The 25,972-nt window shown below is 43.5% G+C and overlaps 21 non-coding genes and 1 pseudogene across 21 annotated transcripts; all 22 read left to right on the plus strand.

Annotated features, from left to right (window-relative positions):
• The first annotated feature begins 329 nt into the window (after positions 1-329).
• Positions 330-448, plus strand: LOC136723880 (5S ribosomal RNA). Its single transcript, XR_010806837.1, has one exon. It is a non-coding gene; the product is annotated as a 5S ribosomal RNA (ribosomal RNA).
• Positions 449-1,514: 1,066 nt separating this feature from the next.
• On the plus strand, positions 1,515-1,633 carry LOC136723921 (uncharacterized; annotated as a pseudogene).
• A 1,055-nt stretch (positions 1,634-2,688) lies between these two features.
• Positions 2,689-2,807, plus strand: LOC136723896 (5S ribosomal RNA). The gene has a single exon (XR_010806851.1). It is a non-coding gene; the product is annotated as a 5S ribosomal RNA (ribosomal RNA).
• Positions 2,808-3,872: 1,065 nt separating this feature from the next.
• LOC136723917 (5S ribosomal RNA) lies at positions 3,873-3,991 on the plus strand. Its single transcript, XR_010806870.1, has one exon. It is a non-coding gene; the product is annotated as a 5S ribosomal RNA (ribosomal RNA).
• Positions 3,992-5,057: 1,066 nt separating this feature from the next.
• Positions 5,058-5,176, plus strand: LOC136723892 (5S ribosomal RNA). The gene has a single exon (XR_010806848.1). It is a non-coding gene; the product is annotated as a 5S ribosomal RNA (ribosomal RNA).
• A 1,066-nt stretch (positions 5,177-6,242) lies between these two features.
• Positions 6,243-6,361, plus strand: LOC136723924 (5S ribosomal RNA). The gene has a single exon (XR_010806874.1). It is a non-coding gene; the product is annotated as a 5S ribosomal RNA (ribosomal RNA).
• Positions 6,362-7,416: 1,055 nt separating this feature from the next.
• Positions 7,417-7,535, plus strand: LOC136723925 (5S ribosomal RNA). The gene has a single exon (XR_010806875.1). It is a non-coding gene; the product is annotated as a 5S ribosomal RNA (ribosomal RNA).
• A 1,055-nt stretch (positions 7,536-8,590) lies between these two features.
• Positions 8,591-8,709, plus strand: LOC136723883 (5S ribosomal RNA). The gene has a single exon (XR_010806839.1). It is a non-coding gene; the product is annotated as a 5S ribosomal RNA (ribosomal RNA).
• Positions 8,710-9,775: 1,066 nt separating this feature from the next.
• LOC136723886 (5S ribosomal RNA) lies at positions 9,776-9,894 on the plus strand. The gene has a single exon (XR_010806842.1). It is a non-coding gene; the product is annotated as a 5S ribosomal RNA (ribosomal RNA).
• A 1,055-nt stretch (positions 9,895-10,949) lies between these two features.
• LOC136723869 (5S ribosomal RNA) lies at positions 10,950-11,068 on the plus strand. The gene has a single exon (XR_010806827.1). It is a non-coding gene; the product is annotated as a 5S ribosomal RNA (ribosomal RNA).
• A 1,055-nt stretch (positions 11,069-12,123) lies between these two features.
• LOC136723918 (5S ribosomal RNA) lies at positions 12,124-12,242 on the plus strand. Its single transcript, XR_010806871.1, has one exon. It is a non-coding gene; the product is annotated as a 5S ribosomal RNA (ribosomal RNA).
• A 1,066-nt stretch (positions 12,243-13,308) lies between these two features.
• On the plus strand, positions 13,309-13,427 carry LOC136723927 (5S ribosomal RNA). The gene has a single exon (XR_010806876.1). It is a non-coding gene; the product is annotated as a 5S ribosomal RNA (ribosomal RNA).
• A 1,066-nt stretch (positions 13,428-14,493) lies between these two features.
• LOC136723901 (5S ribosomal RNA) lies at positions 14,494-14,612 on the plus strand. Its single transcript, XR_010806856.1, has one exon. It is a non-coding gene; the product is annotated as a 5S ribosomal RNA (ribosomal RNA).
• Positions 14,613-15,678: 1,066 nt separating this feature from the next.
• Positions 15,679-15,797, plus strand: LOC136723881 (5S ribosomal RNA). Its single transcript, XR_010806838.1, has one exon. It is a non-coding gene; the product is annotated as a 5S ribosomal RNA (ribosomal RNA).
• Positions 15,798-16,853: 1,056 nt separating this feature from the next.
• Positions 16,854-16,972, plus strand: LOC136723928 (5S ribosomal RNA). Its single transcript, XR_010806877.1, has one exon. It is a non-coding gene; the product is annotated as a 5S ribosomal RNA (ribosomal RNA).
• Positions 16,973-18,028: 1,056 nt separating this feature from the next.
• Positions 18,029-18,147, plus strand: LOC136723878 (5S ribosomal RNA). Its single transcript, XR_010806835.1, has one exon. It is a non-coding gene; the product is annotated as a 5S ribosomal RNA (ribosomal RNA).
• A 1,066-nt stretch (positions 18,148-19,213) lies between these two features.
• On the plus strand, positions 19,214-19,332 carry LOC136723887 (5S ribosomal RNA). The gene has a single exon (XR_010806843.1). It is a non-coding gene; the product is annotated as a 5S ribosomal RNA (ribosomal RNA).
• Positions 19,333-20,398: 1,066 nt separating this feature from the next.
• On the plus strand, positions 20,399-20,517 carry LOC136723903 (5S ribosomal RNA). The gene has a single exon (XR_010806858.1). It is a non-coding gene; the product is annotated as a 5S ribosomal RNA (ribosomal RNA).
• A 1,065-nt stretch (positions 20,518-21,582) lies between these two features.
• LOC136723905 (5S ribosomal RNA) lies at positions 21,583-21,701 on the plus strand. Its single transcript, XR_010806859.1, has one exon. It is a non-coding gene; the product is annotated as a 5S ribosomal RNA (ribosomal RNA).
• Positions 21,702-22,755: 1,054 nt separating this feature from the next.
• LOC136723968 (5S ribosomal RNA) lies at positions 22,756-22,874 on the plus strand. Its single transcript, XR_010806914.1, has one exon. It is a non-coding gene; the product is annotated as a 5S ribosomal RNA (ribosomal RNA).
• A 1,055-nt stretch (positions 22,875-23,929) lies between these two features.
• Positions 23,930-24,048, plus strand: LOC136723910 (5S ribosomal RNA). The gene has a single exon (XR_010806864.1). It is a non-coding gene; the product is annotated as a 5S ribosomal RNA (ribosomal RNA).
• A 1,066-nt stretch (positions 24,049-25,114) lies between these two features.
• LOC136723930 (5S ribosomal RNA) lies at positions 25,115-25,233 on the plus strand. The gene has a single exon (XR_010806879.1). It is a non-coding gene; the product is annotated as a 5S ribosomal RNA (ribosomal RNA).
• The last annotated feature ends 739 nt before the right edge of the window (positions 25,234-25,972 follow it).

Genomic DNA, 25,972 nt, shown 5'->3' on the forward strand with positions numbered 1-25,972 from the left:
ACCTCCTTTCAGTTTCATACTGCATGTCAATTGAAATCCTTACTGAAATGCACACCTTCTCAAGATTGCGCTTGACTGGCGTGTCAGGCATTCAATTACAGCTGTTTTATCAAGACAAATGTGTTCGTTTTGTAAAATATAGTTCCGGTCTGGTGTGGCACCCCAGCTAACGCACAACGTTGCCACAACGTGGCATGTTAGCAGGGACTGTCTGCGGCGCGCTGGTGTGTCCCGGGCTTTAGAGTGGAGAGACAGTTCAACTGTAAGTATGAACGGCAGAAACGGATATTGCCTTCCCTTTGAGTAGAGTGTCAGGGACAGCCTCCCTGGCTTACGGCCATACTAGCCTGAATACGCCCGATCTCGTCCGATCTCGGAAGCTAAGCAGGCTCGGGCCTGGTCAGTACTTGGATGGGAGACTGCCTGGGAATACCAGGTGCTGTAAGCTTTTGCATCTTTTACACACCAGAGGGCGACAAATCACGAGTTTTAACTTTGGATACACGCAATTTCATCATTATTTCAGATTTGACTTCCCCAAATACACAGGCATACAATAGATCTTGTTCTCCAACGTAAACGGTCCCTAGTAACTAGGGTACATTCGTAAATAAATTGAGCATCATGGCTAGAATTGACTAAATGTTGCCTAATCTTTCTCATCGAGAAATGACACAATTACAGCAACACAAAAAGGAACTCCACCGGACAAAGATCAGTGCTCACAAGGAGCCTCATTCAACACACACGGTTCCATTCCCATTCATGCAAAGCACGAAAGTGTAAAACTTGGGAACATACTTGATAGCAAAGATCACATTCAATCTCATTCAAGGCACGGATGTGAATGCAACGGGGTGAAATTACTGAAATGATGCCTGCCCTCGAACTGTGACGATGGACTACCCGACTCGCCAATAATATTGGGTTCTGGTGTATTGAAATACAGGAGCTGCTGGATTTGTGTGTTTTCTTACCCCCTCACCATAGTTTGTCAAATGTTTAAACAACTGAACTTATATTCAAGGTTTGTTTCTCTTCATATGTTTTACTGGTTTACATTTGTCTCAGCAACCTGTTGAATGATTCTTCTGCTTTCAAAACAAAATGACAACAGGATGAATGCACACACTTGAAAATACAATACATGCAATGTTATGCATCATAGTGATGCAACCTCCTTTCAGTTTCATACTGCATGTCAATTGAAATCCTTACTGAAATGCACACCTTCTCAAGATTGCGCTTGACTGGCGTGTCAGGCACTCAATTACAGCTGTTTTATCAAGAGAATGTGTTCGTTTTGTAATATATAGTTCCGGTCTGGTGTGGCACCCCAGCTAACGCACAACGTTGCCACAATGTTGCCACAACGTGGCGTGTTAGCAGGGACTGTCTGCGGCGCGCTGGTGTGTCCCGGGCTTTAGAGTAGAGAGACAGTTCAACTGTAAGTATGAACGGCAGAAACGGATATTGCCTTCCCTTTAAGTAGAGCGTCAGGGACAGCCTTCCTGGCTTACGGCCATACTAGCCTGAATACGCCCGATCTCGTCCGATCTCGGAAGTCAAGCAGGCTCGTTCCTGGTCAGTACTTGGATGGGAGACCGCCTAGGAATACCTGGTGCTGAAAGCTTTTGCATCTTTTACACACCAGAGGGCGACAAATCACGAGTTTTAACTTTGGATACACGCAATTTCATCATTATTTCAGATTTGACTTCCCCAAATACATAGGCATACAATAGATCTTGTTCTCCAACGTAAACGGTCCCTAGTAACTAGGGTACATTCGTAAGTAAATTGAGCATCATGGCTAGAAGTGACTAAATGTTGCCTAATCTTTCTCATCGAGAAATGACACAATTACAGCAACACAAAAAAGAACTCCACCGGACAAAGTTCAGTGCTCACAAGGAGCCTCATTCAACACACACGGTTCCATTCCCATTCATGCAATGCACGAAAGTGTAAAACTTGGGAACATACTTGAGAGCAAAGATCACATTCAATCTCATTCAAGGCACGGATGTGAATGCAACGGGATGAAATTACTGAAATGATGCCTGCCCTCGAACTGTGAAGATGGACTACCCGACTCGCCAATAATATTGGGTTCTGGTGTATTGAAATACAGGAGCTGCTGGATTTGTGTGTTTTCTAACCCCCTCACCATAGTTTGTCAAATGTTTAAACAACTGAACTTATATTCAAGGTTTGTTTCTCTTCATATGTTTTACTGGTTTACATTTGTCTCAGCAACCTGTTGAATGATTCTTCTGCTTTCAAAACAAAATGACAACAGGATGAATGCACACACTTGAAAATACAATACATGCAATGTTATGCATCATAGTGATGCAACCTCCTTTCAGTTTCATACTGCATGTCAATTGAAATCCTTACTGAAATGCACACCTTCTCAAGATTGCGCTTGACTGGCGTGTCAGGCACTCAATTACAGCTGTTTTATCAAGACAATGTGTTCGTTTTGTAATATATAGTTCCGGTCTGGTGTGGCACCCCAGCTAACGCACAACGTTGCCACAACGTGGCGTGTTAGCAGGGACTGTCTGCGGCGCGCTGGTGTGTCCCGGACTTTAGAGTAGAGAGACAGTTCAACTGCAAGTATGAGCAGCAGAAACGGATATTGCCTTCCCTTTAAGTAGAGCGTCACGGACAGCCTCCCTGGCTTACGGCCATACTAGCCTGAATACGCCCGATATCGTCCGATCTCGGAAGCTAAGCAGGCTCGGGCCTGGTCAGTACTTGGATGGGAGACCGCCTGGGAATACCAGGTGCTGTAAGCTTTTGCATCTTTTACACACCAGAGGGCGACAAATCACGAGTTTTAACTTTGGATACACGCAATTTCATCATTATTTCAGATTTGACTTCCCCAAATACACAGGCATAAAATAGATCTTGTTCTCCAACGTAAACGGTCCCTAGTAACTAGGGTACATTCGTAAATAAATTGAGCATCATGGCTAGAAGTGACTAAATGTTGCCTAATCTTTCTCATCGAGAAATGACACAATTACAGCAACACAAAAAGGAACTCCACCGGACAAAGTTCAGTGCTCACAAGGAGCCTCATTCAACACACACGGTTCCATTCCCATTCATGCAAAGCACGAAAGTGTAAAACTTGGGAACATACTTGAGAGCAAAGATCACATTCAATCTCATTCAAGGCACGGATGTGAATGCAACGGGATGAAATTACTGAAATGATGCCTGCCCTCGAACTGTGATGATGGACTACCCGACTCGCCAATAATATTGGGTTCTGGTGTATTGAAATACAGGAGCTGCTGGATTTGTGTGTTTTCTTACCCCTCACCATAGTTTGTCAAATGTTTAAACAACTGAACTTATATTCAAGGTTTGTTTCTCTTCATATGTTTTACTGGTTTACATTTGTCTCAGCAACCTGTTGAATGATTCTTCTGCTTTCAAAGCAAAATGACAACAGGATGAATGCACACACTTGAAAATACAATACATGCAATGTTATGCATCATAGTGATGCAACCTCCTTTCAGTTTCATACTGCATGTCAATTGAAATCCTTACTGAAATGCACACCTTCTCAAGATTGCGCTTGACTGGCGTGTCAGGCACTCAATTACAGCTGTTTTATCAAGAGAATGTGTTCGTTTTGTAATATATAGTTCCGGTCTGGTGTGGCACCCCAGCTAACGCACAACGTTGCCACAATGTTGCCACAACGTGGCGTGTTAGCAGGGACTGTCTGCGGCGTGCTGGTGTGTCCCGGGCTTTAGAGTAGAGAGACAGTTCAACTGTAAGTATGAACGGCAGAAACGGATATTGCCTTCCCTTTAAGTAGAGCGTCAGGGACAGCCTTCCTGGCTTACGGCCATACTAGCCTGAATACGCCCGATCTCGTCCGATCTCGGAAGCTAAGCAGGCTCGTTCCTGGTCAGTACTTGGATGGGAGACCGCCTGGGAATACCAGTTGCTGTAAGCTTTTGCATCTTTTACACACCAGAGGGCGACAAATCACGAGTTTTAACTTTGGATACACGCAATTTCATCATTATTTCAGATTTGACTTCCCCAAATACACAGGCATACAATAGATCTTGTTCTCCAACGTAAACGGTCCCTAGTAACTAGGGTACATTCGTAAATAAATTGAGCATCATGGCTAGAAGTGACTAAATGTTGCCTAATCTTTCTCATCGAGAAATGACACAATTACAGCAACACAAAAAGGAACTCCACCGGACAAAGTTCAGTGCTCACAAGGAGCCTCATTCAACACACACGGTTCCATTCCCATTCATGCAAAGCACGAAAGTGTAAAACTTGGGAACATACTTGAGAGCAAAGATCACATTCAATCTCATTCAAGGCACGGATGTGAATGCAACGGGATGAAATTACTGAAATGATGCCTGCCCTCGAACTGTGATGATGGACTACCCGACTCGCCAATAATATTGGGTTCTGGTGTATTGAAATACAGGAGCTGCTGGATTTGTGTGTTTTCTTACCCCCTCACCATAGTTTGTCAAATGTTTAAACAACTGAACTTATATTCAAGGTTTGTTTCTCTTCATATGTTTTACTGGTTTACATTTGTCTCAGCAACCTGTTGAATGATTCTTCTGCTTTCAAAACAAAATGACAACAGGATGAATGCACACACTTGAAAATACAATACATGCAATGTTATGCATCATAGTGATGCAACCTCCTTTCAGTTTCATACTGCATGTCAATTGAAATCCTTACTGAAATGCACACCTTCTCAAGATTGCGCTTGACTGGCGTGTCAGGCACTCAATTACAGCTGTTTTATCAAGACAATGTGTTCGTTTTGTAATATATAGTTCCGGTCTGGTGTGGCACCCCAGCTAACGCACAACGTTGCCACAACGCTGCCACAACGTGGCGTGTTAGCAGGGACTGTCTGCGGCGCGCAGGTGTGTCCCGGGCTTTAGAGTAGAGAGACAGTTCAACTGTAAGTATGAACGGCAGAAACGGATATTGCCTTCCCTTTAAGTAGAGCGTCAGGGACAGCCTCCCTGGCTTACGGCCATACTAGCCTGAATACGCCCAATCTCGTCCGATCTCGGAAGCTAAGCAGGCTCGGGCCTGGTCAGTACTTGGATGGGAGACCGCCTGGGAATACCAGGTGCTGTAAGCTTTTGCATCTTTTACACACCAGAGGGCGACAAATCACGAGTTTTAACTTTGGATACACGCAATTTCATCATTATTTCAGATTTGACTTCCCCAAATACACAGGCATACAATAGATCTTGTTCTCCAATGTAAACGGTCCCTAGTAACTAGGGTACATTCGTAAATAAATTGAGCATCATGGCTAGAAGTGACTAAATGTTGCCTAATCTTTCTCATCGAGAAATGACACAATTACAGCAACACAAAAAGGAACTCCACCGGACGAAGTTCAGTGCTCACAAGGAGCCTAATTCAACACACACGGTTCCATTCCCATTCATGCAAAGCACGAAAGTGTAAAACTTGGGAACATACTTGAGAGCAAAGATCACATTCAATCTCATTCAAGGCACGGATGTGAATGCAACGGGATGAAATTACTGAAATGATGCCTGCCCTCGAACTGTGATGATGGACTACCCGACTCGCCAATAATATTGGGTTCTGGTGTATTGAAATACAGGAGCTGCTGGATTTGTGTGTTTTCTTACCCCCTCACCATAGTTTGTCAAATGTTTAAACAACTGAACTTATATTCAAGGTTTGTTTCTCTTCATATGTTTTACTGGTTTACATTTGTCTCAGCAACCTGTTGAATGATTCTTCTGCTTTCAAAACAAAATGACAACAGGATGAATGCACACACTTGTAAATACAATACATGCAATGTTATGCATCATAGTGATGCAACCTCCTTTCAGTTTCATACTGCATGTCAATTGAAATCCTTACTGAAATGCACACCTTCTCAAGATTGCGCTTGACTGGCGTGTCAGGCACTCAATTACAGCTGTTTTACCAAGACAATGTGTTCGTTTTGTAATATATAGTTCCGGTCTGGTGTGGCACCCCAGCTAACGCACAACGTTGCCACAATGTTGCCACAACGTGGCGTGTTAGCAGGGACTGTCTGCGGCGCGCTGGTGTGTCCCGGGCTTTAGAGTAGAGAGACAGTTCAACTGTAAGTATGAACGGCAGAAACGGATATTGCCTTCCCTTTAAGTAGAGCGTCAGGGACAGCATTCCTGGCTTACGGCCATACTAGCCTGAATACGCCCGATCTCGTCCGATCTCGGAAGCTAAGCAGGCTCGGGCCTGGTCAGTACTTGGATGGGAGACCGCCTGGGAATACCAGGTGCTGTAAGCTTTTGCATCTTTTACACACCAGAGGGCGACATATCACGAGTTTTAACTTTGGATACACGCAATTTCATCATTATTTCAGATTTGACTTCCCCAAATACACAGGCATACAATAGATCTTGTTCTCCAATGTAAACGGTCCCTAGTAACTAGGGTACATTCATAAATAAATTGAGCATCATGGCTAGAAGTGACTAAATGTTGCCTAATCTTTCTCATCGAGAAATGACACAATCACAGCAACACAAAAAGGAACTCCACCGGACAAAGTTCAGTGCTCACAAGGAGCCTCATTCAACACACACGGTTCCATTCCCATTCATGCAAAGCACGAAAGTGTAAAACTTGGGAACATACTTGAGAGCAAAGATCACATTCAATCTCATTCAAGGCACGGATGTGAATGCAACAAGATGAAATTACTGAAATGATGCCTGCCCTCGAACTGTGATGATGGACTACCCGACTCGCCAATAATATTGGGTTCTGGTGTATTGAAATACAGGAGCTGCTGGATTTGTGTGTTTTCTTACCCCCTCACCATAGTTTGTCAAATGTTTAAACAACTGAACTTATATTCAAGGTTTGTTTCTCTTCATATGTTTTACTGGTTTACATTTGTCTCAGCAACCTGTTGAATGATTCTTCTGCTTTCAAAACAAAATGACAACAGGATGAATGCACACACTTGAAAATACAATACATGCAATGTTATGCATCATAGTGATGCAACCTCCTTTCAGTTTCATACTGCATGTCAATTGAAATCCTTACTGAAATGCACACCTTCTCAAGATTGCACTTGACTGGCGTGTCAGGCACTCAATTACAGCTGTATTATCAAGACAATGTGTTCGTTTTGTAAAATATAGTTCCGGTCTGGTGTGGCACCCCAGCTAACGCACAACGTTGCCACAACGTTTCGTGTTAGCAGGGACTGTCTGCGGCGCGCTGGTGTGTCCCGGACTTTAGAGTAGAGAGACAGTTCAACTGTAAGTATGAACGGCAGAAACGGATATTGCCTTCCCTTTAAGTAGAGCGTCAGGGACAGCCTACCTGGCTTACGGCCATACTAGCCTGAATACGCCCGATCTCGTCCGATCTCGGAAGCTAAGCAGGCTCGGGCCTGGTCAGTACTTGGATGGGAGACCGCCTGGGAATACCAGGTGCTGTAAGCTTTTGCATCTTTTACACACCAGAGGGCGACAAATCACGAGTTTTAACTTTGGATACACGCAATTTCATCATTATTTCAGATTTGACTTCCCCAAATACACAGGCATACAATAGATCTTGTTCTCCAATGTAAACGGTCCCTAGTAACTAGGGTACATTCGTAAATAAATTGAGCATCATGGCTAGAAGTGACTAAATGTTGCCTAATCTTTCTCATCGAGAAATGACACAATTACAGCAACACAAAAAGGAACTCCACCGGACAAAGTTCAGTGCTCACAAGGAGCCTCATTCAACACACACGGTTCCATTCCCATTCATGCAAAGCACGAAAGTGTAAAACTTGGGAACATACTTGAGAGCAAAGATCACATTCAATCTCATTCAAGGCACGGATGTGAATGCAACGGGATGAAATTACTGAAATGATGCCTGCCCTCGAACTGTGATGATGGACTACCCGACTCGCCAATAATATTGGGTTCTGGTGTATTGAAATACAGGAGCTGCTGGATTTGTGTGTTTTCTTACCCCCTCACCATAGTTTGTCAAATGTTTAAACAACTGAACTTATATTCAAGGTTTGTTTCTCTTCATATGTTTTACTGGTTTACATTTGTCTCAGCAACCTGTTGAATGATTCTTCTGCTTTCAAAACAAAATGACAACAGGATGAATGCACACACTTGAAAATACAATACATGCAATGTTATGCATCATAGTGATGCAACCTCCTTTCAGTTTCATACTGCATGTCAATTGAAATCCTTACTGAAATGCACACCTTCTCAAGATTGCGCTTGACTGGCGTGTCAGGCACTCAATTACAGCTGTTTTATCAAGACAATGTGTTAGTTTTGTAAAATATAGTTCCGGTCTGGTTTGGCACCCCAGCTAACGCACAACGTTGCCACAACGTTTCGTGTTAGCAGGGACTGTCTGCGGCGCGCTGGTGTGTCCCGGACTTTAGAGTAGAGAGACAGTTCAACTGTAAGTATGAACGGCAGAAACGGATATTGCCTTCCCTTTAAGTAGAGCGTCAGGGACAGCCTCCCTGGCTTACGGCCATACTAGCCTGAATACGCCCGATCTCGTCAGATCTCGGAAGCTAAGCAGGCTCGGGCCTGGTCAGTACTTGGATGGGAGACCGCCTGGGAATACCAGGTGCTGTTAGCTTTTGCATCTTTTACACACCAGAGGGCGACAAATCACGAGTTTTAACTTTGGATACACACAATTTCATCATTATTTCAGATTTGACTTCCCCAAATACACAGGCATACAATAGATCTTGTTCTCCAACGTAAACTGTCCCTAGTAACTAGGGTATATTCGTAAATAAATTGAGCATCATGGCTAGAAGTGACTAAATGTTGCCTAATCTTTCTCATCGAGAAATGACACAATTACAGCAACACAAAAAGGAACTCCACCGGACAAAGTTCAGTGCTCACAAGGAGCCTCATTCAACACACACGGTTCCATTCCCATTCATGCAAAGCACGAAAGTGTAAAACTTGGGAACATACTTGAGAGCAAAGATCACATTCAATCTCATTCAAGGCACGGATGTGAATGCAACGGGATGAAATTACTGAAATGATGCCTGCCCTCGAACTGTGATGATGGACTCCCCGACTCGCCAATAATATTGGGTTCTGGTGTATTGAAATACAGGAGCTGCTGGATTTGTGTGTTTTCTTACCCCCTCACCATAGTTTGTCAAATGTTTAAACAACTGAACTTATATTCAAGGTTTGTTTCTCTTCATATGTTTTACTGGTTTACATTTGTCTCAGCAACCTGTTGAATGATTCTTCTGCTTTCAAAACAAAATGACAACAGGATGAATGCACACACTTGAAAATACAATACATGCAATGTTATGCATCATAGTGATGCAACCTCCTTTCAGTTTCATACTGCATGTCAATTGAAATCCTTACTGAAATGCACACCTTCTCAAGATTGCGCTTGACTGGTGTGTCAGGCACTCAATTACAGCTGTTTTATCAAAACAATGTGTTCGTTTTGTAATATATACTTCCGGTCTGGTGTGGCACCCCAGCTAACGCACAACGTTGCCACAATGTTGCCACAACGTGGCGTGTTAGCAGGGACTGTCTGCGGCGCGCTGGTGTGTCCCGGGCTTTAGAGTAGAGAGACAGTTCAACTGTAAGTATGAACGGCAGAAACGGATATTGCCTTCCCTTTAAGTAGAGCGTCAGGGACAGCCTCCCTGGCTTACGGCCATACTAGCCTGAATACGCTCGATCTCGTCCGATCTCGGAAGCTAAGCAGGCTCGGGCCTGGTCAGTACTTGAATGGGAGACCGCCTGGGAATACCAGGTGCTGTAAGCTTTTGCATCTTTTACACACCAGAGGGCGACAAATCACGAGTTTTAACTTTGGATACACGCAATTTCATCATTATTTCAGATTTGACTTCCCCAAATACACAGGCATACAATAGATCTTGTTCTCCAACGTAAACGGTCCCTAGTAACTAGGGTACATTCATAAATAAATTGAGCATCATGGCTAGAAGTGACTAAATGTTGCCTAATCTTTCTCATCGAGAAATGACACAATTACAGCAACACAAAAAGGAACTCCACCGGACAAAGTTCAGTGCTCACAAGGAGCCTCATTCAACACACACGGTTCCATTCCCATTCATGCAAAGCACGAAAGTGTAAAACTTGGGAACATACTTGAGAGCAAAGATCACATTCAATCTCATTCAAGGCACGGATGTGAATGCAACGGGATGAAATTACTGAAATGATGCCTGCCCTCGAACTGTGATGATGGACTACCTGATTCGCCAATAATATTGGGTTCTGGTGTATTGAAATACAGGAGCTGCTGGATTTGTGTGTTTTCTTACCCCCTCACCATAGTTTGTCAAATGTTTAAACAACTGAACTTATATTCAAGGTTTGTTTCTCTTCATATGTTTTACTGGTTTACATTTGTCTCAGCAACCTGTTGAATGATTCTTCTGCTTTCAAAACAAAATGACAACAGGATGAATGCACACACTTGAAAATACAATACATGCAATGTTATGCATCATAGTGATGCAACCTCCTTTCAGTTTCATACTGCATGTCAATTGAAATCCTTACTGAAATGCACACCTTCTCAAGATTGCGCTTGACTGGCGTGTCAGGCACTCAATTACAGCTGTTTTATCAAGACAATGTGTTCGTTTTGTAAAATATAGTTCCGGTCTGGTGTGGCACCCCAGCTAACGCACAACGTTGCCACAACGTGGCGTGTTAGCAGGGACTGTCTGCGGCGCGCTGGTGTGTCCCGGGCTTTAGAGTAGAGAGACAGTTCAACTGTAAGTATGAATGGCAGAAACGGATATTGCCTTCCCTTTAAATAGAGCGTCAGGGACAGCCTCCCTGGCTTACGGCCATACTAGCCTGAATACGCCCGATCTCGTCCGATCTCGGAAGCCAAGCAGGCTCGGGCCTGGTCAGTACTTGGATGGGAGACCGCCTGGGAATACCAGGTGCTGTAAGCTTTTGCACCTTTTACACACCAGAGGGCGACAAATCACGAGTTTTAACTTTGGATACACACAATTTCATCATTATTTCAGATTTTACTTCCCCAAATACACAGGCATACAATAGATCTTGTTCTCCAACGTAAACGGTCCCTAGTAACTAGGGTACATTCGTAAATAAATTGAGCATCATGGCTAGAAGTGACTAAATGTTGCCTAATCTTTCTCATCAAGAAATGACACAATTACAGCAACACAAAAAGGAACTCCACCGGACAAAGTTCAGTGCTCACAAGGAGCCTCATTCAACACACACGGTTCCATTCCCATTCATGCAAAGCACGAAAGTGTAAAACTTGGGAACGTACTTGAGAGCAAAGATCACATTCAATCTCATTCAAGGCACGGATGTGAATGCAACGGGATGAAATTACTGAAATGATGCCTGCCCTCGAACTGTGATGATGGACTACCCGACTCGCCAATAATATTGGGTTCTGGTGTATTGAAATACAGGAGCTGCTGGATTTGTGTGTTTTCTTACCCCCTCACCATAGTTTGTCAAATGTTTAAACAACTGAACTTATATTCAAGGTTTGTTTCTCTTCATATGTTTTACTGGTTTACATTTGTCTCAGCAACCTGTTGAATGATTCATCTGCTTTCAAAACAAAATGACAACAGGATGAATGCACACACTTGAAAATACACTACATGCAATGTTATGCATCATAGTGATGCAACCTCCTTTCAGTTTCATACTGCATGTCAATTGAAATCCTTACTGAAATGCACACCTTCTCAAGATTGCGCTTGACTGGCGTGACAGGCACTCAATTACAGCTGTTTTATCAAGACAATGTGTTCGTTTTGTAAAATATAGTTCCGGTCTGGTGTGGCACCCCAGCTAACGCACAACGTTGCCACAACGTGGCGTGTTAGCAGGGACAGTCTGCGGCGCGCTGGTGTGTCCCGGGCTTTAGAGTAGAGAGACAGTTCAACTGTAAGTATGAACGGCAGAAACGGATATTGCCTTCCCTTTAAGTAGAGCGTCAGGAACAGCCTCCCTGGCTTATGGCCATTCTAGCCTGAATACGCCCGATCTCGTCCGATCTCGGAAGCCAAGCAGGCTCGGGCCTGGTCAGCACTTGGATGGGAGACTGCCTGGGAATACCAGGTGCTGTAAGCTTTTGCACCTTTTACACACCAGAGGGCGACAAATCACGAGTTTTAACTTTGGATACACACAATTTCATCATTATTTCAGATTTGACTTCCCCAAATACACAGGCATACAATAGATCTTGTTCTCCAACGTAAACGGTCCCTAGTAACTAGGGTACATTCGTAACTAAATTGAGCATCATGGCTAGAAGTGACTAAATGTTGCCTAATCTTTCTCATCAAGAAATGACACAATTACAGCAACACAAAAAGGAACTCCACCGGACAAAGTTCAGTGCTCACAAGGAGCCTCATTCAACACACACGGTTCCATTCCCATTCATGCAAAGCAAGAAAGTGTAAAACTTGGGAACATACTTGAGAGCAAAGATCACATTCAATCTCATTCAAGGCACGGATGTGAATGCAACGGGATGAAATTACTGAAATGATGCCTGCCCTCGAACTGTGATGATGGACTACCCGACTCGCCAATCATGTTGGGTTCTGGTGTATTGAAATACAGGAGCTGCTGGATTTGTATGTTTTCTTACCCCCTCACCATAGTTTGTCAAATGTTTAAACAACTGAACTTATATTCAAGGTTTGTTTCTCTTCATATGTTTTACTGGTTTACATTTGTCTCAGCAACCTGTTGAATGATTCTTCTGCTTTCAAAACAAAATGACAACAGGATGAATGCACACACTTGAAAATACAATACATGCAATGTTATGCATCATAGTGATGCAACCTCCTTTCAGTTTCATACTGCATGTCAATTGAAATCCTTACTGAAATGCACACCTTGTCAAGATTGCGCTTGACTCGCGTGTCAGGCACTCAATTACAGCTGTTTTATCAAGACAATGTGTTCGTTTTGTAATATATAGTTCCGGTCTGGTGTGGCACCCCAGCTAACGCACAACGTTGCCACAATGTTGCCACAACGTGGCGTGTTAGCAGGGACTGTCTGCGGCGCGCTGGTGTGTCCCGGGCTTTAGAGTAGAGAGACAGTTCAACTGTAAGTATGAACGGCAGAAACGGATATTGCCTTCCCTTTAAGTAGAGCGTCAGGGAGAGCCTCCCTGGCTTACGGCCATACTAGCCTGAATACGCCCGATCTCGTCCGATCTCGGAAGCTAAGCAGGCTCGGGCCTGGTCAGTACTTGGATGGGAGACCGCCTGGGAATACCAGGTGCTGTAAGCTTTTGCATCTTTTACACACCAGAGGGCGACAAATCACGAGTTTTAACTTTGGATACACGCAATTTCATCATTATTTCAGATTTGACTTCCCCAAATACACAGGCATACAATAGATCTTGTTCTCCAACGTAAACGGTCCCTAGTAACTAGGGTACATTCGTAAATAAATTGAGCATCATGGCTAGAAGTGACTAAATGTTGCCTAATCTTTCTCATCGAGAAATGACACAATTACAGCAACACAAAAAGGAACTCCACCGGACAAAGTTCAGTGCTCACAAGGAGCCTCATTCAACACATACGGTTCCATTCCCATTCATGCAAAGCACGAAAGTGTAAAACTTGGGAACATACTTGAGAGCAAAGATCACATTCAATCTCATTCAAGGCACGGATGTGAATGCAACGGGATGAAATTACTGAAATGATGCCTGCCCTCGAACTGTGATGATGGACTACCCGACTCGCCAATAATATTGGGTTCTGGTGTATTGAAATACAGGAGCTGCTGGATTTGTGTGTTTTCTTACCCCCTCACCATAGTTTGTCAAATGTTTAAACAACTGAACTTATATTCAAGGTTTGTTTCTCTTCATATGTTTTACTGGTTTACATTTGTCTCAGCAACCTGTTGAATGATTCTTCTGCTTTCAAAACAAAATGACAACAGGATGAATGCAAACACTTGAAAATACAATACATGCAATGTTATGCATCATAGTGATGCAACCTCCTTTCAGTTTCATACTGCATGTCAATTGAAATCCTTACTGAAATGCACACCTTCTCAAGATTGCGCTTGACTGGCGTGTCAGGCACTCAATTACAGCTGTTTTATCAAGACAATGTGTTCGTTTTGTAATATATAGTTCCGGTCTGGTGTGGCACCCCAGCTAACGCACAACGTTGCCACAATGTTGCCACAACGTGGCGTGTTAGCAGGGACTGTCTGCGGCGCGCTGGTGTGTCCCGGGCTTTAGAGTAGAGAGACAGTTCAACTGTAAGTATGAACGGCAGAAACGGATATTGCCTTCCCTTTAAGTAGAGCGTCAGGGACAGCCTCCCTGGCTTACGGCCATACTAGCCTGAATACGCCCAATCTCGTCCGATCTCGGAAGCTAAGCAGGCTCGGGCCTGGTCAGTATTTGGATGGGAGACCGCCTGGGAATACCAGGTGCTGTAAGCTTTTGCATCTTTTACACACCAAAGGGCGACAAATCACAAGTTTTAACTTTGGATACACGCAATTTCATCATTATTTCAGATTTGACTTCCCCAAATACACAGGCATACAATAGATCTTGTTCTCCAACGTAAACGGTCCCTAGTAACTAGTGTACATTTGTAAATAAATTGAGCATCATGGCTAGAAGTGACTAAATGTTGCCTAATCTTTCTCATCGAGAAATGACACAATTACAGCAACACAAAAAGGAACTCCACCGGACAAAGTTCAGTGCTCACAAGGAGCCTCATTCAACACACACGGTTCCATTCCCATTCATGCAAAGCACGAAAGTGTAAAACTTGGGAACATACTTGAGAGCAAAGATCACATTGAATCTCATTCAAGGCACGGATGTGAATGCAACGGGATGAAATTACTGAAATGATGCCTGCCCTCGAACTGTGATGATGGACTACCCGACTCGCCAATAATATTGGGTTCTGGTGTATTGAAATACAGGAGCTGCTGGATTTGTGTGTTTTCTTACCCCCTCACCATAGTTTGTCAAATGTTTAAACAACTGAACTTATATTCAAGGTTTGTTTCTCTTCATATGTTTTACTGGTTTACATTTGTCTCAGCAACCTGTTGAATGATTCTTCTGCTTTCAAAACAAAATGACAACAGGATGAATGCACACACTTGAAAATACAATACATGCAATGTTATGCATCATAGTGATGCAACCTCCTTTCAGTTTCATACTGCATGTCAATTGAAATCCTTACTGAAATGCACACCTTCTCAAGATTGCGCTTGACTGGCGTGTCAGGCACTCAATTACAGCTGTTTTATCAAGACAATGTGTTCGTTTTGTAATATATAGTTCCGGTCTGGTGTGGCACCCCAGCTAACGCACAACGTTGCCACAATGTTGCCACAACGTTTCGTGTTAGCAGGGACTGTCTGCGGCGCGCTGGTGTGTCCCGGGCTTTAGAGTAGAGAGACAGTTCAACTGTAAGTATGAACGGCAGAAACGGATATTGCCTTCCCTTTAAGTAGAGCGTCAGGGACAGCCTCCCTGGCTTACGGCCATACTAGCCTGAATACGCCCGATCTCGTCCGATCTCGGAAGCTAAGCAGGCTCGGGCCTGGTCAGTACTTGGATGGGAGACTGCCTGGGAATACCAGGTGCTGTAAGCTTTTGCATCTTTTACACACCAGAGGGCGACAAATCACGAGTTTTAACTTTGGATACACGCAATTTCATCATTATTTCAGATTTGACTTCCCCAAATACACAGGCATACAATAGATCTTGTTCTCCAACGTAAACGGTCCCTAGTAACTAGGGTACATTCGTAAATAAATTGAGCATCATGGCTAGAAGTGACTAAATGTTGCCTAATCTTTCTCATCGAGAAATGACACAATTACAGCAACACAAAAAGGAACTCCACCGGACAAAGTTCAGTGCTCACAAGGAGCCTCATTCAACACACACGGTTCCATTCCCATTCATGCAAAGCACGAAAGTGTAAAACTTGGGAACATACTTGAGAGCAAAGATCACATTCAATCTCATTCAAGGCACGGATGTGAATGCAACGGGATGAAATTACTGAAATGATGCCTGCCCTCGAACTGTGATGATGGACTACCCGACTCGCCAATAATATTGGGTTCTGGTGTATTGAAATACAGGAGCTGCTGGATTTGTGTGTTTTCTTACCCCCTCACCATAGTTTGTCAAATGTTTAAACAACTGAACTTATATTCAAGGTTTGTTTCTCTTCATATGTTTTACTGGTTTACATTTGTCTCAGCAACCTGTTGAATGATTCTTCTGCTTTCAAAACAAAATGACAACAGGATGAATGCACACACTTGAAAATACAAAACATGCAATGTTATGCATCATAGTGATGCAACCTCCTTTCAGTTTCATACTGCATGTCAATTGAAATCCTTACTGAAATGCACACCTTCTCAAGATTGCGCTTGACTGGCGTGTCAGGCACTCAATTACAGCTGTTTTATCAAGACAAATGTGTTCGTTTTGTAAAATATAGTTCCGGTCTGGTGTGGCACCCCAGCTAACGCACAACGTTGCCACAACGTGGCATATTAGCAGGGACTGTCTGCGGCGCGCTGGTGTGTCCCGGGCTTTAGAGTAGAGAGACAGTTCAACTGTAAGTATGAACGGCAGAAACGGATATTGCCATCCCTTTAAGTAGAGCGTCAGGGACAGCCTCCCTGGCTTACGGCCATACTAGCCTGAATACGCCCGATCTCGTCCGATCTCGGAAGCTAAGCAGGCTCGGGCCTGGTCAGTACTTGGATGGGAGACCGCCTGGGAATACCAGGTGCTGTAAGCTTTTGCATCTTTTACACACCAGAGCGCGACAAATCACGAGTTTTAACTTTGGATACACGCAATTTCATCATTATTTCAGATTTGACTTCCCCAAATACACAGGCATACAATAGATCTTGTTCTCCAACGTAAACGGTCCCTAGTAACTAGGGTACATTCGTAAATAAATTGAGCATCATGGCTAGAAGTGACTAAATGTTGCCTAATCTTTCTCATCGAGAAATGACACAATTACAGCAACACAAAAAGGAACTCCACCGGACAAAGATCAGTGCTCACAAGGAGCCTCATTCAACACACACGGTTCCATTCCCATTCATGCAAAGCACGAAAGTGTAAAACTTGGGAACATACTTGAGAGCAAAGATCACATTCAATCTCATTCAAGGCACGGATGTGAATGCAACGGGGTGAAATTACTGAAATGATGCCTGCCCTCGAACTGTGAAGATGGACTACCCGACTCGCCAATAATATTGGGTTCTGGTGTATTGAAATACAGGAGCTGCTGGATTTGTGTGTTTTCTTACCCCCTCACCATAGTTTGTCAAATGTTTAAACAACTGAACTTATATTCAAGGTTTGTTTCTCTTCATATGTTTTACTGGTTTACATTTGTCTCAGCAACCTGTTGAATGATTCTTCTGCTTTCAAAACAAAATGACAACAGGATGAATGCACACACTTGAAAATATAATACATGCAATGTTATGCATCATAGTGATGCAACCTCCTTTCAGTTTCATACTGCATGTCAATTGAAATCCTTACTGAAATGCACACCTTCTCAAGATTGCGCTTGACTGGCGTGTCAGGCACTCAATTACAGCTGTTTTATCAAGACAAATGTGTTCGTTTTGTAAAATATAGTTCCGGTCTGGTGTGGCACCCCAGCTAACGCACAACGTTGCCACAACGTTTCGTGTTAGCAGGGACTGTCTGCGGCGCGCTGGTGTGTCCCGGACTTTAGAGTAGAGAGACAGTTCAACTGCAAGCATGAGCGGCAGAAACGGATATTGCCTTCCCTTTAAGAAGAGCGTCAGGGACAGCCTCCCTGGCTTACGGCCATACTAGCCTGAATACGCCCGATCTCGTCCGATCTCGGAAGCTAAGCTGGCTCGGGCCTGGTCAGTACTTGGATGGGAGACCGCCTGGGAATACCAGGTGCTGTAAGCTTTTGCATATTTTACACACCAGAGGGCGACAAATCACGAGTTTTAACTTTGGATACACACAATTTCATCATTATTTCAGGTTTTACTTCCCCAAATACACAGGCATACAATAGATCTTGTTCTCCAACGTAAAAGGTCCCTAGTAACTAGGGTACATTCATAAATAAATTGAGCATCATGGCTAGAAGTGTCTAAATGTTGCCTAATCTTTCTCATCGAGAAATGACACAATTACAGCAACACAAAAAGGAACTCCACCGGACAAAGTTCAGTGCTCACAAGGAGCCTCATTCAACACACACGGTTCCATTCCCATTCATGCAAAGCACGAAAGTGTAAAACTTGGGAACATACTTGAGAGCAAAGATCACATTCAATCTCATTCAAGGCACGGATGTGAATGCAACGGGATGAAATTACTGAAATGATGCCTGCCCTCGAACTGTGATGATGGACTACCCGACTCGCCAATAATATTGGGTTCTGGTGTATTGAAATACAGGAGCTGCTGGATTTGTGTGTTTTCTTACCCCCTCACCATAGTTTGTCAAATGTTTAAACAACTGAACTTATATTCAAGGTTTATTTTTCTTCATATGTTTTACTGGTTTACATTTGTCTCAGCAACCTGTTGAATGATTCTTCTGCTTTCAAAACAAAATGACAACAGGATGAATGCACACACTTGAAAATACAATACATGCAATGTTATGCATCATAGTGATGCAACCTCCTTTCAGTTTCATACTGCATGTCAATTGAAATCCTTACTGAAATGCACACCTTCTCAAGATTGCGCTTGACTGGCGTGTCAGGCACTCAATTACAGCTGTTTTATCAAAACAATGTGTTCGTTTTGTAATATATACTTCCGGTCTGGTGTGGCACCCCAGCTAACGCACAACGTTGCCACAATGTTGCCACAACGTGGCGTGTTAGCAGGGACTGTCTGCGGCGCGCTGGTGTGTCCCGGGCTTTAGAGTAGAGAGACAGTTCAACTGTAAGTATGAACGGCAGAAACGGATATTGCCTTCCCTTTAAGTAGAGCGTCAGGGACAGCCTTCCTGGCTTACGGCCATACTAGCCTGAATACGCTCGATCTCGTCCGATCTCGGAAGCTAAGCAGGCTCGGGCCTGGTCAGTACTTGAATGGGAGACCGCCTGGGAATACCAGGTGCTGTAAGCTTTTGCATCTTTTACACACCAGAGGGCGACAAATCACGAGTTTTAACTTTGGATACACGCAATTTCATCATTATTTCAGATTTGACTTCCCCAAATACACAGGCATACAATAGATCTTGTTCTCCAACGTAAACGGTCCCTAGTAACTAGGGTACATTCATAAATAAATTGAGCATCATGGCTAGAAGTGACTAAATGTTGCCTAATCTTTCTCATCGAGAAATGACACAATTACAGCAACACAAAAAGGAACTCCACCGGACAAAGTTCAGTGCTCACAAGGAGCCTCATTCAACACACACGGTTCCATTCCCATTCATGCAAAGCACGAAAGTGTAAAACTTGGGAACATACTTGAGAGCAAAGATCACATTCAATCTCATTCAAGGCACGGATGTGAATGCAACGGGATGAAATTACTGAAATGATGCCTGCCCTCGAACTGTGATGATGGACTACCTGATTCGCCAATAATATTGGGTTCTGGTGTATTGAAATACAGGAGCTGCTGGATTTGTGTGTTTTCTTACCCCCTCACCATAGTTTGTCAAATGTTTAAACAACTGAACTTATATTCAAGGTTTGTTTCTCTTCATATGTTTTACTGGTTTACATTTGTCTCAGCAACCTGTTGAATGATTCTTCTGCTTTCAAAACAAAATGACAACAGGATGAATGCACACACTTGAAAATACAATACATGCAATGTTATGCATCATAGTGATGCAACCTCCTTTCAGTTTCATACTGCATGTCAATTGAAATCCTTACTGAAATGCACACCTTCTCAAGATTGCGCTTGACTGGCGTGTCAGGCACTCAATTACAGCTGTTTTATCAAGACAATGTGTTCGTTTTGTAAAATATAGTTCCGGTCTGGTGTGGCACCCCAGCTAACGCACAACGTTGCCACAACGTTGCCACAACGTGGCGTGTTAGCAGGGACTGTCTGCGGCGCGCTGGTGTGTCCCGGGCTTTAGAGTAGAGAGACAGTTCAACTGTAAGTATGAACGGCAGAAACGGATATTGCCTTCCCTTTAACTAGAGCGTCAGGGACAGCCTCCCTGGCTTACGGCCATATTAGCCTGAATACGCCCGATCTCGTCCGATCTCGGAAGCCAAGCAGGCTCGGGTCTGGTCAGTACTTGGATGGGAGACCGCCTGGGAATACCAGGTGCTGTAAGCTTCTTCACCTTTTACACACCAGAGGGCGACAAATCACGAGTTTTAACTTTGGATACACACAATTTCATCATTATTTCAGATTTTACTTCCCCAAATACACAGGCATACAATAGATCTTGTTCTCCAACGTAAACGGTCCCTAGTAACTAGGGTACATTCGTAAATAAATTGAGCATCATGGCTAGAAGTGACTAAATGTTGCCTAATCTTTCTCATCGAGAAATGACACAATTACAGCAACACAAAAAGAACTCCACCGGACAAAGTTCAGTGCTCACAAGGAGCCTCATTCAACACACACGGTTCCATTCCCATTCATGCAAAGCACGAAAGTGTAAAACTTGGGAACATACTTGAGAGCAAAGATCACATTCAATCTCATTCAAGGCACGGATGTGAATGCAACGGGATGAAATTACTGAAATGATGCCTGCCCTCGAACTGTGATGATGGACTACCCGACTCGCCAATAATATTGGCTTCTGGTGTATTGAAATACAGGAGCTGCTGGATTTGTGTCATTTCTTACCCCCTCACCATAGTTTGTCAAATGTTTAAACAACTGAACTTATATTGAAGGTTTGTTTCTCTTCATATGTTTTACTGGTTTACATTTGTCTCAGCAACCTGTTGAATGATTCTTCTGCTTTCAAAACAAAATGACAACAGGATGAATGCACACACTTGAAAATACAATACATGCAATGTTATGCATCATAGTGATGCAACCTCCTTTCAGTTTCATACTGCATGTCAATTGAAATCCTTACTGAAATGCACACCTTCTCAAGATTGCGCTTGACTGGCGTGTCAGGCACTCAATTACAGCTGTTTTATCAAGACAATGTGTTCGTTTTGTAAAATATAGTTCCGGTCTGGTGTGGCACCCCAGCTAACGCACAACGTTGCCACAACGTTGCCACAACGTGGCGTGTTAGCAGGGACTGTCTGCGGCGCGCTGGTGTGTCCCGGGCTTTAGAGTAGAGAGACAGTTCAACTGTAAGTATGAACGGCAGAAACGGATATTGCCTTCCCTTTAACTAGAGCGTCAGGGACAGCCTCCCTGGCTTACGGCCATATTAGCCTGAATACGCCCGATCTCGTCCGATCTCGGAAGCCAAGCAGGCTCGGGTCTGGTCAGTACTTGGATGGGAGACCGCCTGGGAATACCAGGTGCTGTAAGCTTCTTCACCTTTTACACACCAGAGGGCGACAAATCACGAGTTTTAACTTTGGATACACACAATTTCATCATTATTTCAGATTTTACTTCCCCAAATACACAGGCATACAATAGATCTTGTTCTCCAACGTAAACGGTCCCTAGTAACTAGGGTACATTCGTAAATAAATTGAGCATCATGGCTAGAAGTGACTAAATGTTGCCTAATCTTTCTCATCGAGAAATGACACAATTACAGCAACACAAAAAGAACTCCACCGGACAAAGTTCAGTGCTCACAAGGAGCCTCATTCAACACACACGGTTCCATTCCCATTCATGCAAAGCACGAAAGTGTAAAACTTGGGAACATACTTGAGAGCAAAGATCACATTCAATCTCATTCAAGGCACGGATGTGAATGCAACGGGATGAAATTACTGAAATGATGCCTGCCCTCGAACTGTGATGATGGACTACCCGACTCGCCAATAATATTGGCTTCTGGTGTATTGAAATACAGGAGCTGCTGGATTTGTGTCATTTCTTACCCCCTCACCATAGTTTGTCAAATGTTTAAACAACTGAACTTATATTGAAGGTTTGTTTCTCTTCATATGTTTTACTGGTTTACATTTGTCTCAGCAACCTGTTGAATGATTCTTCTGCTTTCAAAACAAAATGACAACAGGATGAATGCACACACTTGAAAATACAATACATGCAATGTTATGCATCATAGTGATGCAACCTCCTTTCAGTTTCATACTGCATGTCAATTGAAATCCTTACTGAAATGCACACCTTCTCAAGATTGCGCTTGACTGGCGTGTCAGGCACTCAATTACAGCTGTTTTATCAAGACAATGTGTTCGTTTTGTAAAATATAGTTCCGGTCTGGTGTGGCACCCCAGCTAACGCACAACGTTGCCACAACGTGGCGTGTTAGCAGGGACTGTCTGTGGCGCGCTGGTGTGTCCCGGGCTTTAGAGTAGAGAGACAGTTCAACTGTAAGTATGAATGGCAGAAACGGATATTGCCTTCCCTTTAAATAGAGCGTCAGGGACAGCCTCCCTGGCTTACGGCCATACTAGCCTGAATACGCCCGATCTCGTCCGATCTCGGAAGCCAAGCAGGCTCGGGCCTGGTTAGTACTTGGATGGGAGACCGCCTGGGAATACCAGGTGCTGTAAGCTTTTGCACCTTTTACACACCAGAGGGCGACAAATCACGAGTTTTAACTTTGGATACACACAATTTCATCATTATTTCAGATTTTACTTCCCCAAATACACAGGCATACAATAGATCTTGTTCTCCAACGTAAACGGTCCCTAGTAACTAGGGTACATTCGTAAATAAATTGAGCATCATGGCTAGAAGTGACTAAATGTTGCCTAATCTTTCTCATCAAGAAATGACACAATTACAGCAACACAAAAAGGAACTCCACCGGACAAAGTTCAGTGCTCACAAGGAGCCTCATTCAACACACACGGTTCCATTCCCATTCATGCAAAGCACGAAAGTGTAAAACTTGGGAACGTACTTGAGAGCAAAGATCACATTCAATCTCATTCAAGGCACGGATGTGAATGCAACGGGATGAAATTACTGAAATGATGCCTGCCCTCGAACTGTGATGATGGACTACCCGACTCGCCAATAATATTGGGTTCTGGTGTATTGAAATACAGGAGCTGCTGGATTTGTGTGTTTTCTTACCGCCTCACCATAGTTTGTCAAATGTTTAAACAACTGAACTTATATTCAAGGTTTGTTTCTCTTCATATGTTTTACTGGTTTACATTTGTCTCAGCAACCTGTTGAATGATTCATCTGCTTTCAAAACAAAATGACAACAGGATGAATGCACACACTTGAAAATACACTACATGCAATGTTATGCATCATAGTGATGCAACCTCCTTTCAGTTTCATACTGCATGTCAATTGAAATCCTTACTGAAATGCACACCTTCTCAAGATTGCGCTTGACTGGCGTGTCAGGCACTCAATTACAGCTGTTTTATCAAGACAATGTGTTCGTTTTGTAAAATATAGTTCCGGTCTGGTGTGGCACCCCAGCTAACGCACAACGTTGCCACAACGTGGCGTGTTAGCAGGGACAGTCTGCGGCGCGCTGGTGTGTCCCGGGCTTTAGAGTAGAGAGACAGTTCAACTGTAAGTATGAACGGCAGAAACGGATATTGCCTTCCCTTTAAGTAGAGCGTCAGGAACAGCCTCCCTGGCTTATGGCCATTCTAGCCTGAATACGCCCGATCTCGTCCGATCTCGGAAGCCAAGCAGGCTCGGGCCTGGTCAGCACTTGGATGGGAGACCGCCTGGGAATACCAGGTGCTGTAAGCTTTTGCACCTTTTACACACCAGAGGGCGACAAATCACGAGTTTTAACTTTGGATACACACAATTTCATCATTATTTCAGATTTTACTTCCCCAAATACACAGGCATACAATAGATCTTGTTCTCCAACGTAAACGGTCCCTAGTAACTAGGGTACATTCGTAACTAAATTGAGCATCATGGCTAGAAGTGACTAAATGTTGCCTAATCTTTCTCATCGAGAAATGACACAATTACAGCAACACAAAAAGGAACTCCACCGGACAAAGTTCAGTGCTCACAAGGAGCCTCATTCAACACACACGGTTCCATTCCCATTCATGCAAAGCAAGAAAGTGTAAAACTTGGGAACATACTTGAGAGCAAAGATCACATTCAATCTCATTCAAGGCACGGATGTGAATGCAACGGGATGAAATTACTGAAATGATGCCTGCCCTCGAACTGTGATGATGGACTACCCGACTCGCCAATCATGTTGGGTTCTGGTGTATTGAAATACAGGAGCTGCTGGATTTGTATGTTTTCTTACCCCCTCACCATAGTTTGTCAAATGTTTAAACAACTGAACTTATATTCAAGGTTTGTTTCTCTTCATATGTTTTACTGGTTTACATTTGTCTCAGCAACCTGTTGAATGATTCTTCTGCTTTCAAAACAAAATGACAACAGGATGAATGCACACACTTGAAAATACAATACATGCAATGTTATGCATCATAGTGATGCAACCTCCTTTCAGTTTCATACTGCATGTCAATTGAAATCCTTACTGAAATGCACACCTTGTCAAGATTGCGCTTGACTGGCGTGTCAGGCACTCAATTACAGCTGTTTTATCAAGACAATGTGTTCGTTTTGTAATATATAGTTCCGGTCTGGTGTGGCACCCCAGCTAACGCACAACGTTGCCACAATGTTGCCACAACGTGGCGTGTTAGCAGGGACTGTCTGCGGCGCGCTGGTGTGTCCCGGGCTTTAGAGTAGAGAGACAGTTCAACTGTAAGTATGAACGGCAGAAACGGATATTGCCTTCCCTTTAAGTAGAGCGTCAGGGACAGCCTCCCTGGCTTACGGCCATACTAGCCTGAATACGCCCGATCTCGTCCGATCTCGGAAGCTAAGCAGGCTCGGGCCTGGTCAGTACTTGGATGGGAGACCGCCTGGGAATACCAGGTGCTGTAAGCTTTTGCATCTTTTACACACCAGAGGGCGACAAATCACGAGTTTTAACTTTGGATACACGCAATTTCATCATTATTTCAGATTTGACTTCCCCAAATACACAGGCATACATTAGATCTTGTTCTCCAACGTAAACGGTCCCTAGTAACTAGGGTACATTCGTAAATAAATTGAGCATCATGGCTAGAAGTGACTAAATGTTGCCTAATCTTTCTCATCGAGAAATGACACAATTACAGCAACACAAAAAGGAACTCCACCGGACAAAGTTCAGTGCTCACAAGGAGCCTCATTCAACACACACGGTTCCATTCCCATTCATGCAAAGCACGAAAGTGTAAAACTTGGGAACATACTTGAGAGCAAAGATCACATTCAATCTCATTCAAGGCACGGATGTGAATGCAACGGGATGAAATTACTGAAATGATGCCTGCCCTCGAACTGTGATGATGGACTACCCGACTCGCCAATAATATTGGGTTCTGGTGTATTGAAATACAGGAGCTGCTGGATTTGTGTGTTTTCTTACCCCCTCACCATAGTTTGTCAAATGTTTAAACAACTGAACTTATATTCAAGGTTTGTTTCTCTTCATATGTTTTACTGGTTTACATTTGTCTCAGCAACCTGTTGAATGATTCTTCTGCTTTCAAAACAAAATGACAACAGGATGAATGCACACACTTGAAAATACAATACATGCAATGTTATGCATCATAGTGATGCAACCTCCTTTCAG

The sequence above is a fragment of the Amia ocellicauda genome, unplaced genomic scaffold (assembly GCF_036373705.1).
Source record: "Amia ocellicauda isolate fAmiCal2 unplaced genomic scaffold, fAmiCal2.hap1 HAP1_SCAFFOLD_170, whole genome shotgun sequence".
Taxonomy (NCBI): Eukaryota; Metazoa; Chordata; class Actinopteri; order Amiiformes; family Amiidae; genus Amia; species Amia ocellicauda.